This window comes from Triticum aestivum, chromosome 7B (assembly GCF_018294505.1).
Source record: "Triticum aestivum cultivar Chinese Spring chromosome 7B, IWGSC CS RefSeq v2.1, whole genome shotgun sequence".
NCBI classification, from domain to species: domain Eukaryota; kingdom Viridiplantae; phylum Streptophyta; class Magnoliopsida; order Poales; family Poaceae; genus Triticum; species Triticum aestivum.
Genome location: NC_057813.1, coordinates 35,900,840 through 35,913,380, shown reverse-complemented (window position 1 = coordinate 35,913,380; position 12,541 = coordinate 35,900,840).

Genomic DNA, 12,541 nt, shown 5'->3' with positions numbered 1-12,541 from the left:
ATTGCTGCCATGGTTCTCATCTCCTCATCAACTGTGCATCTAGACCCATCTGCCCTCCTCAAGGCCTTGATAGTGTTCTTCCTCTTACGATGCGATGCCCGGTTCTGAAAATATTTAGTGTTTTGATCGCCCGCTTTGAGCCAGCCCACCCTCGAGCGTTGTCTGTACATAATCTCCTCCCTATCATACACTTCCCTTAGTTGCTCCTCTAACTCCCTGACCTCGTGCTGATAGCCTGAGACAAGCGCTCGCTCCTTCGCTTCCAACAATTGTGGTTTCAGCTGTTTTATTCTCCTCCTAATAGAACCAAAAACCTCTCTCGCCCATCGCTCCATCGAACCCGCCATTCTTCCCAGTCTTTGCGACACCATCGCCACTCCCTCCTCTCATGTACTCGCCGCTTCCCAAGCCTCTGCAATCATCACCTCGTACTGCTCATGTCGGGTCCAAGCTTCTTCAAATCTAAACGGTTTGTCCACCACCCCAGTGCGACTTGGAGACGTCTTCATTATCCGCACCAGGAGGGCTTGGTGATCAGATTCTTCGCACAACAGATGCTCAACATATGTCTCTAGAAACAAACTTAAAAAACCATCATTACAGGTTGCACGATCCAATCGAACCTGAATATTATCCTGTCCATCTCTTTTATTATCCCATGTAAAGGGGTATCCATAGAAACCAAGATCAGCCAGGCCGCAATCGGCGAGGCACTCTCTGAACTCCTCCATCTGATTAAAACCTCTCGGGTTACCCCCACTTGATCTGTGTGGAAGAGGGCCTTGTTAAAATCACAGACACAGAGCCAGGGTAGATTGTCTTGGGCCCGAAGAAAACGAATGGCATCCCACGATTTTTTTCGTAGTTCAGTTTTGGGCTCCCCATAGAATATAGTGATCATATGGAGCTTCCCCTCCCACTCCACCTCAGCATCAATGAAATATTGGCACCACGGCCTCACCGTAACCTGAATATGATCTCTCCACCACAAAGCCAATCCCCCACTTCTTCCATTGCAGCCCACAACAACTCCATTTGTGAAACCCAAACTCCATTTCAACCGTTCCATAGCTCTAGCTAATTTTTTTGTTTCAGAAAGGAAAACCACTGCTGGGTTGTGAGACCGTATGAGATCTCGAAGTTCGCCAACTGTCGAGTCCAACCCCAATCCTCGACAGTTCCAGGCAAGGAGATTCATTGCTCTCGGCGGCCCTACGCACCAGGGTCCGCCGCTTTATCATCTGTCTCCTGGATGCGGTTAAATACTGAGGCAGTTTTCTGCCTTGTATCGCGAATGAACTCATCCTCCCCATTCCTTGCTTCTGTTTCACCCTTTGCTATCCACACCTGCCGTGGTCGCCTTTTCCTGTTGCCATCATCTTTCCAAGTGTTTGACTCTGACCGATGTCTCTCTCGAAAGTCTGTCATATCTCTTCTCACGTAATAAACCCGACGCCTGCCTCGGGTCCCATGCATATCCCCCCCATGGATCGACCCGATCCGCATCTGCATGTCACCCATTAGAGCCTCCCCCCACGTGAATCCTGCTATACACATTGCTTCTGTCATTTGCGTACCATTCACGCTCCACCTCCCTCTGACCACTCCTCTGACTCCCCGTGCGCTGCTCCATGAGTTTGCTTCTCATCTCATTTTCCCTTCTAGCCTCAAGGTTGTCCCTGAGGTCCCGCACATGCGTCGAATCCGTTTTTTCTCTAGCTCTGCTTGGGCTAGTTACCTCACCTCCCCCCTGTTTTGGGCGATCACCAGTGCGACCGTCCGACGTACGTGAAAACTCCGTTTGCAGATTCCTTTTTGTAGGCATGTCCCTAACTCTGGGATGCATTGGATTGTTGTTAGCCGCCTCACCAGTGTGAGAGCCGCCAAGACTGCTATTGCTATTTGTACCTCCTCCTCTCGACCCCTCCTTGCCTGAATTGTTCCTCCCTGGAGAAGCCCTTAGCTAGCCCCCCCCCCCCCACTGCAAAAAGACGAGTCAACTGGGGGTTCACGGTGCCCCCCCCCCCCCCCTTATGAACAAGTCTTCCATAGTCAAAACAAAAATGCAGGATCTTCTCATAGTAAAGGTCAAACCATGTATTTTCCTTATCATCCTTCTTTTTCTTCAAATATATGCCCCGAACTGGCGGTTCAAACACAGAGATCTTAGTCCGTACTCTAAAGTTTTGTCCTCTGGCAATTCCATCTTTATCCACATCAACCTTGACTGTCTCTCTCAATCAATCTCCCCAGGCCCTACCAAAGGCTTCCGTCCTCATATCCGGTGGCAAGTCCGAAATCCTGACCCACACATCAATCTTATCAAAGATCATCTTGGACGGTCTTTTATCTCCTTCAAACTTCTTCATCACCAGCACGCTGAAATCAAATTGCCATGGGCCATTGTAAATGACATGCCTATAGTCACCCTCGGATCCAAAGTGCACTTCAAAAATATTAGGGCCAATCTCAGCGAACTTAGGAACTTAGCTTCTTTGTGCAGACCCCAATTTCTAGGCAATGTCTTCTCTACTACTGACATCTTCATTGGACGGGGAGAGCATACTTTACCTACAGCAGACCATCGGTAATCTTTACGGACTTGCGGATTTGGATCTTCAAAGATAAACCCCTCCTCTTCCTTGTCCATAAGCACCATGCCTCCTAACCTCGCCGAAAGGCTTGCCGCCGGATCCGGCATTTTGCTCTCCGCCGGGGACTTGCTCGATCCCCCACTAGCAGATCCACCCTCCTTCCGCGTCAGTGTAGCTGCCGCCGCAGGGGATGGGGTCGGTGTAGATCTAATCGCCGCGGTTGCACCCTTCCCTCCTGCTCCTCCCGCCATGAGCGTCGCTCCAAAGTGCGGATTCACAAAGACTGATTTTACCCCGGGAGACGACGTCGCCGCCCGAGCTTCACCAGATTCCAAACCACCCCAGTGCATCGAAACCCTAACCCTAGCGATAGAAGCGCGGTCGCCTTGGCGATCGCCTCCTCTCGCCCTTAGTGTTTCGTGACTTGGTGGACCCCTGTCTGATTTCTTGTTCGATTCCGTGCCGACCGCATTGACGACTCGGACTTCTGTGTCTGTGACTCTGGCTCTGCCTCGTGCGCCGACTCATGTGCTAGCTTCTTGAAAGTACTGATTCCATATATGCAACTTCCGTACTTGTTTCCACATGATGGTTAATGTTGATCTGGTGCGTGCCATGAACTTGCACTAGTTTGCTGCATTATCCGTCATAATATTAATAGTATACCACAACACGGCGGCTCGGGCGGATTACAGCTTGTGTCCTTCATGTACACGTAATATGCAGCAGATTTGTCCCATGATTTGATGTATTGACAGCAGCAATTTTGTCTTGGCACGTGGTACGATGATTGATGTGCTGATGTACCAGTTGATGTCTCTTGACGTGCAGGAGCTAGGGAATCCATCAAGTTTTTGTTTTTTGCGTTGATCAACACCTGGACCCTTGATTCATGTGTGTGTGCTAGCTCGATCCGGAGACTTCACGGAGCTGAAGCAACTGTCTTGATCGCCGAGATGGTGCTCGTGATGCGTATTTAGCTGCCTTTGATCACCTCGGACTTGGACAGCTGTACGTAGAACAGCAAAAACAACCCGGCGGATCGGACACGGCGGCTTAAATTTGACAGCGCGCAGTAGAAATTCGAGCCGGCCTCGGTGTACTGCTGCAGTATGATCGCCGCAGCGGAAAATCTAATCGGTCTCAGCGACCGGTGGCGGTGCTCGGCGGAATAACAAAGACGTCGCAGCCCTGCGCAATTTCTACGTGTAGTAGATCCTGACCCGGCCGTCGCGCAATTGCAGCATCAAGAAAGTTTTTATCGCGGACATGATCAAAAAACAATGAATTTGCCGATTCTTCTTCATCCGATGATTGCGTATCCTTGAACCCTAGGAGAACGCCCTCCAATAACTCAACACCATCGTGTGATAGCCCCACGGTGGACGCCAACGGTCGTGGAAACGTCACAGCAGATGTCCTAGTGTGAGGACTTAGTCGTGAGGCCAACGCACCTATGTGGTAGCTTGAGAGGGGTTAATCGGGACGAGAGACGCGAAGCGGATCAACACACAAGACAAGGATTTAGACAGCTTCAGGCCCCAGGAAATATCATCCGGTAATAGCCCTACATGTTGTTTGTGGCTAGGTCTCATTATGCTCATGAGGGAGATGTCGCATAACCGGCTTTCCTCTAGTTGTGTCTAACCTTAACGTTTATTTTCTCCCCCCCCCCCTCTTGGGGCGCCCCGCCCCTCCTTATATAAGTTGAAGGGGCGGGTTACATGTAGAGTCAAACTCGGATTAGGACTTAACCTATTTCGACGTCTTACCATGGGCTTCTTAACGTCTTGGGCTTCTTAACGTAAGCCGGTTTACAATCCGGCTTACAATCTGACTTAACTGTCTGGCTTAACTGTCTGACTTAACTGTCTGCTGGCTTAACTGTCTGGTTTAACTGTCTGACTTAACTGTCTGCCGGCTTAACTGTATGCCGGCTTACAATGTTTAACTGTTTGCCGGCTTAACTGTCTGTCGGCTTACAATGCTTAACTGTCCGTCGGCTTAACTGTCCGTCGGCTTATAATCTATCGGGTCACCAACGAAACACCAAGTCCCAGCATTAGTTTCTATAAGTGAAGCATGAGAGTTCATTAGTTTCTATAAAATAAAACTACCATGATGCTCTAAAAAGATATAAGTAAAGCACTAGAGCAAATGACAAACTACTTTCAAAGATATAAGTGAAGATCAATGAGTAGTCGAATAATTGTGCAACTATGTGAAGACTCTCTAACATTTAAGAATTTAATATCTTAATATTTTATTCAAATAGCAATCAAAACAAAATAGAATAAAATGACACCCCAAGCAAAACACATACCATGTGGTTTTTAAAAATATAACTCCAAGTAAAGTTATCGATGAACGAAGATGAAAGAGAGGATGCCATCCGGGGCATCCCCAAGCTTAGGCTCTTGGTTCTCCTTCAATATTACCTTGGGGTGCCTTGGGCATCCCCAAGCTTAGGCTCTTGTCACTCCTTATTCAATAGTCCATCGAATCTATACCCAAAACTTGAAAACTTCACAACACAAAACTCAACAAAAAACTCGTGAGCTCCATTAGTATAAGAAAATAAAATCACCACTTAGGTACTATTGTGAACTCATTATAAATTCATATTGGTGTTATATCTACTGTATTCCAACTTCTCCATGGTTCATACCCTCTGATACTACTCATAGATTTATCAAAATAAGCAAACAACACATAGAAAACAGAATCTGTCAAAAACAGAACAGTCTATAGTAATATGTAACTCTCGAATACTTCTGTAACTCCAAAAATTCTGAAATAAAGTGGTGGACGTGAGGAATTTGTCTATTAATCTTCTGCAAAAAAGAATCAACTTAAAAGCACTCTTCTGTTAAAAATGACAATTATTCTCGTGAGTGCAAAGTTTTTGATTTTTACAGCAAGATCGCATTAACTTTCACTCAAGTCTTCCCAAAGGTTTTACTTGACACTTTATTGAAACAAAAGCTATAAAACATTATTACTAGAGTTGCTTAATCATGTGGACACACAAAAACAGTAGGGGTAAATATTGGGTTGTCTCCCAACAAGCGCTTTTCTTTAATGCCTTTCTAGCTAGGCATGATGATTTCAATGATGCTCATATAAAAGATAAGAACTGAAACACACAGAGAGCATCATGAAGAATATGACTAGCACATTTAAGTCTAACCCACTTTCTATGCATAGGGGTTTTGTGAGCAAACAACTTATAGGAACAATAATCAACTAGCATAGGAAGGCAAAACAAGCATAACTTCAAAAGTTTAAGCATATATTCCTCCCTCATAATAATTTTCAGTAGCATCATGAATGAATTCAACAATATAACTATCACATAAAGTACTCTTTTCATGATGCACAAGCATATAATATTTATTACTCTCCACACAACCAAATTTCTTCTCATGAATAGTAGTGGGAGCAAACTCAACAAAATAACTATCATGTGAGGCATAATCCAATTGAAAATTAAAATCATGATGACAAGTTTCATGGTTATCGTTGTTCTTTATATCATACATGTAATCATAATAATCATCATAAATAGCAACTTTGTTCTCATAATCAATTGGAACCTGTTCCAAAATAGTGGATTCATCACTAAATAAAGTCATGACCTCACCAAATCCACTTTCATCAATATAATCATCATAAATAGGAGGAATGCTTTCATCAAAATAAATTTGCTCATCAAAACTTGGGGGACTAAAAATATCATCTTCATTAAACATAGCATCCCCAAGCTTGTGGCTTTGCATATCATTAGCATCATGGATATTCAAGGAATTCACACTAACAACAATGCAATCATGCTCATCATTCAAAGATATAGTGCCAAACATTTTAATGCATTCTTCCTCTAGCACTTGAGCACAATTTTCCTTTCCATCATTTTCATGAAAGACATTAAAAAGATGAAGCATATGAGGCAACATCAATTCCATTTTTTTTGTAGTTTTCTTTTATAGACTAGACTAGTGATAAAACAAGAACCTAAAAGATTTGATTGCAAGATCTAAAGATATACCTTCAAGCACTAACCTCCCCGGCAACGGCGCCAGAAAAGAGCTTGATGTCTACTACACAACCTTCTTCTTGTAGACGTTGTTGGGCCTCCAAGTGCAGAGGTTTGTAGGACATTAGCAAATTTCCATCAAGTGGATGACCTAAGGTTGATCAATCCGTGGGAGGCATAGGATGAAGATGGTCTCTCTCAAACAACACTTCAACCAAATAACAAAGAGTCTCTTGTGTCGCCAACACACCCAATACAATGATAATTTGTATAGGTGCACTAGTTCGGCGAAGAGATGGTGATACAAGTGCAATATGGATGGTAGATATAGATTTTTATAATCTGAAAATATAAAAACAGTAAGGTAGCAAGTAACAAAAGTGAGCGAAAACGGTATTGCAATGCTTCGAAACAAGGCCTAGGGTTCATACTTTCACTAGTGCAAGTTCTCTCAGCAATAATAACATAATTGGATCATATAACAATCCCTCAACATGCAACAAAGAGTCACTCCAAAGTCAATAATAGCGGAGAATAAACGAAGAGATTATTGTAGGGTACGAAACCACCTCAAAGTTATTCTTTTCGATCAATCCATTGGGCTATTCCTACAAGTGTCACAAACAACCATAGAGTTCTTAGTAAAATAACACCTTAAGACACGAATCAACCAAAACCCTAATGTCACCTAGATACTCCAATGTCACCTCAAGTATCCGCGGGTATGATTATACGATATGCATCACACAATCTCAGATTCATCTATTCAAACCAACACAAAGTACTTCATAGAGTGCCCCAAAGTTTCTACCGAAGAGTCAAGACAAAAACGTGTGCAAACCCCTATGCATAGATTTCCAAGGTCACAGAACCCACAAGTTGATCACCAAAACATACATCAAGTGGATCAATAGAATAACCCATTGTCACCACGGGTATCCCACGCAATACATACATCAAGTGTTCTCAAATCCTTAAAGACTCAATCCGATAAGATAACTTCAAAGGGAAAACTCAATCCATTACAAGAGAGTAGAGGGGAGAAACATCATAAGATCCAACTATAGTAGCAAAGCTCGCGGTACATCAAGATCGTGCCAAATCAAGAGCACGAGAGAGAGAAAGAGATCAAACACATAGCTACTGGTACATACCCTCAGCCCCGAGGGTGAACTACTCCCTCCTCGTCATGGAGAGCGCCGAGATGATGAAGATGTCCACCGGTCATGGATCCTCCTCCGACAGGGTGCCGGAACAGGGTCCCGATTGTTTTTTGGTGGCTACAGAGGCTTGCGGCGGAGGAACTCCCGATCTAGGTTATGTTCTGGAGGTTTGGGGATTTATAAGAGAGGTTGGTGTCGAGAACAAGTCAGGGGGCCCCACGGAGAGTCCACGAGGCACAGGGCGCGCCCTCCACCCTCGTGGGGCCCACGAGCCTCCCCTCTAGTAACACTTCGTTCCAGTATTTTTTATATTTTCCAGAAAAAATCTCCATTGATTTTCAGTGCATTCCGAGAACTTGTATTTCTGCACAAAAACAACACCATAGTATTTCTGCTAAAAACAGCGTCAGTTCGGGTTAGTTCTAACCAAATCATACCAAAATCTTGTAAAACTATTATAAACTTGGCATGAATACATCAAACGTGGTTGATGTAGTCGTACACCTTCACGATCCGCCCCGATCAAGTACCCAACATATGTCACCTCTGCATTCAGGACACGTTCAACTCAATGACGTCCTCGCCTTCTTGATCCAGTAAGACAGGTGAAGTTGTAGATGAGTTCCGGCAGCACGACGACGTGGTGACAGTGTTGGTGAAGAAGAATCTCTGCACAGCTTCGCCAAGCACAACAAAAACTATAACGGAGGATAAACTAGAGGGGACGGGGTTGCCGACACACGGCTTGGTGATTCTTGATGTGTCTTGGGTGCTAGCCCTGCCCCTCAATTTATATTTTGAGCCTTGGTGTCGAAACTTGGAGTAAAAGCCTCCTCAAAGTCGGTTTTGCCCAAAAGGCAAGACTCCTTCTCGGACTCCAGGACCAGACACCAAGGTTCCCGGTGCCTGGTCCCAAATGCCAGGGACCCTAGCGTCTGGCCCCTGGACTCCGCAAAACTACCTTTTGCGCTTTCCAAAAACCTCGTGGGCTTTCCCCTTTGGCCCAAATAAAGTGTTCTCTTACCCAAACATTTCGGGAAACATCCAGAACCCCTTCCGGTGAATTCCAAAACCCTTCTGAAGACCAAACACTATTATCACATATATCAATTTTTACCTCCGGACCATTCCGGAGATCCTCATCATGTCCGCAATCACATCCGGGACTCCGAGCAACATTCGGTCACCGACATACATAACTCATATAATACTATATCATCAATGAACGTTAAGCGTGCGGACCCTACTGGTTTGAGAATTTTGTAGACATGATCGAGACACCTCTCCGATCAATAACCAATAGCAGAACCTGGATGCCCATATCAGCTCCTACATATTCTATGAAGATCTTTACCAGTTGAACCTTATGACAAGATACATAATTCCCTTTGTCCATCGATATGTTACTCTCCCGAGATTCGATCGTCGGTATCTCTATACCAAGTTCAATATCGTTACCGGCAAGTCTCTTTACTCGCTCTGTAATACATCATCTTGTAACTAACTCATTAATCATTTGCTTGCAAGGCTTCTTATGATGTGTATTACCGAGAGGGCCCAGAGATACCTCTCTGAAACTCGGAGTAACAAATCCTAATCTTGATTTATGCCAACTCAACAAACACCTTCGGAGATACCTGTAGAGCATATTTATGATCACCCAGTTATGTTGTGACGTTTGATAGCACACAAGGTATTCCTCTGATATCCGGGAGTTGCATAATCTCATAGTCGAAGGAATATGTATTTGACATGAAGAGAGCAATAACAATAAACTGAACAATCATTATGCTAAGCTAGCAGGTGGGTCTTGTCCATCGCATCATTCTCCTAATGATGTGATCCCATTATCAAATGACAACACATGTCTATGGTTAGGAAACCTTAACCATCTTTGATCAACGAGCTAGTCAGGTAGAGGCATACTAGGGACATGGTATTTGTTTATGTATTCACACATGTATTTAAGTTTCTGATCAGTACAATTCTAGCATGAATAATAAACCTTTATCATGAATAAGGAAATATAAAATAACAACTTTTATTCTTGCCTCTAGGGCATATTTCCTTCATCCAGTCCCATCTTTATTAAGATTTATATTAGAAAACAAAGATTCAATAAGAGTCACACCAATCACTTTAATTAAGATCTTCATTATTATTCAAAGGCTCTGGTTTACCAAAGTAGTTTGTTTATTGGAAATTTGGCCCACTAGATTTTCAAGATGAGCGAATTGAGATTTAGGACCATAAATTTCCTTGGTAAAATCATCAAGCTCTTTATTAATATAATCCATCATAGTTTTTTGTTCTTTAAGTTCGTTCCCAAAGAAATTATTATGCTCAAATTGTAAGGACATGAAGCTTTTAGCACTCTTCCAACTTCTTATAGTTAGGATCAAAGCTTTTGGGTTGGGCCATAATGGCAAACGGGCAATCTAACACACGAGTGAACGAAAAACAAACAAAAAAGACGAACGGAAGAAGGGCGAATAAAAAGGAAAATATTTTTGTGTTTTTAAAACATTTTTAGAAGTGGGACAAATGGCAAATAATGTAATGCAAGAGATGGGAGTTTATGATGGGTGTCGTGGATTTGTCACGCCAGATGTCCTAGTGTGAGGACTTAGTCGTGAGGCCACGCATCTATGTGGTAGCTTGAGAGGGGTTGATCGGGTTGAGAGACGCGAGGCGGATCAACACACAAGATAAGGATTTAGACATATTCGGGCCTCGGGAAACATCATCCGGTAATAGCCCTACATGTTGTTTGTGGTTAGGTCTCATTATGCCCATGAGGGGGTCGCCGCATAAAATGGCTCTCCTAGTTGTGTCTAGCCCTAGAGATTATTTTCCCCCCTTGTTGGGGTGCCCGCCCCTCCTTATATAAGTTGTAGGGGCGGGTTACATGTGGAGTCCTAGTAGGACTAGGACTATTATATAACAAGCGGAATCCTAGTCTTGCCCCCTTAAGGGAGAACTCCTTATGGCTTTCCTCGTAAACCGGCCCACCATAGCATGAGTCGGCCTTCTGGGCCTTGGGCCTTGTCATCTATTTAACCCGCCCACCGGGCCATCAGTGAGTCACATGTTTAGGCGAGTTGCCTGTAAACCGCCAGGTCCGGGCAGGTCGCCAGTGAGTCGCCAAGCTCCAGCCAGGTCATACATCCGGCGGGTTACACCATGGGGTATATCCCCGAAATTAGCCCCCAGTTTAATTTGGATTTATCCATGTTAAACTGATCCTTCACAATAAACACAAGAACAAATTTGATAGGTTGTGCTCCAGTTTATAAATTCTCCTGAGCCAGCACCTGATCATCCTTAAGTCTTTGTCATTTCCTCCTAGATGCATGTCCATGATCTCATAGCAAATCTCTTTTAACAGGTATGTTCAAACTTTGCCAATGTAAAAAATCCGGGCACTTCTTCTGAAAAATCCGGGTCAATAGGCCAGCTTTATAATCAATTTGCTGACATTGGATCTTGTAAAGAAATATTATAAGAAATAATCCATTTGAGTCGGCTTTCAATGTTCTGACTTGACAAAAATATTGGTCTTGAAATATGCAACTGATATTCAGCCGGCTTAAAGATGTAGATCTTGCCGATTTATGATTGCCAAAATTGCCGGGTTATAAACAAATGATGCCGGGTCATGTAATTGTTGCTGATGCCGGGTCAATCTTGTGGTGACGCTGGGTCATAAACTTTGCAGATTTCTCCAATAATAATATAATACCTATTTTGCTCAAAACTGAGAATTTGAAGTTATTCCTCCCTTATATGAACATCACCTGTAGCCCCCAAGTCTTAAGAAGGGAGCATAGTAACAGCTTAAGACTTGCTTCAATATAAATGTTGCAACCTTGAAGAAATCCAGGTTGTTCAACTTAGTCACTAGTCAAAACTGAATATTCCACATATGTAGCCCCCAAGTGCCGGGTTGTCATTCTTGCAGCAACATGGGACTTGTAATTGCCTTATGCTCATAAAAACTTCAACCAGTGTAGCCCCCAAGGGCAGGCTCAGTAAGATAATACTGAGCTGAGACTTAATATATACTTCATTGAAAATAACATCATATGATGTAATCCCCACCATGGGGCTCGAATCCACGTTCATAAGGTTAAGATCTTTGTGCTCTACCAACTGAGCAGTGGACCCTTCAATATAATGGATTAAGGCTTGTGTACTTTGAATTTTTGACAGGAGCAATTGGTAGCGCCCAAGGGCCGGCTCATCACTATGTGTAAGTCGGGGCTTCAATAAGGCAAGTTAAAAATGACCTTGCATTAGCCCCCAAGTGCCATGGTGCATGCTGGCAGTGACATGGGACTTGCATATTTGATATAATCTCAATTTGAATATGTAGCCCCCAAGTGTCGGGTCGTAAGCCTGCAGCGACTCGGGACTATTCCTTCCATTGCAGAATAAATCATATCCATTGATAGAGAAATAAGAACCATTGCGCTGAAGCGACTTTGAAAACCTCAATCATAATACTGGTTATTAATAACCATAATAAAAATCCAGCCATGTTAGCTATTCAAGATTTGAATAATATAATCCGGTATGAAAACCTCAATCATTCAATATCATCATGAAAATCCAGCCAAGTTTGGCTATTAAAGATTTGAATACCTTATCGGTTGACAAGTAAATCTGGAGTTTAAATATCCGGCGGCTCTTGGTCGATGGCGACTTAACGCGCATCCATTGTAATCCGAGATATTTGTAACCTGGCG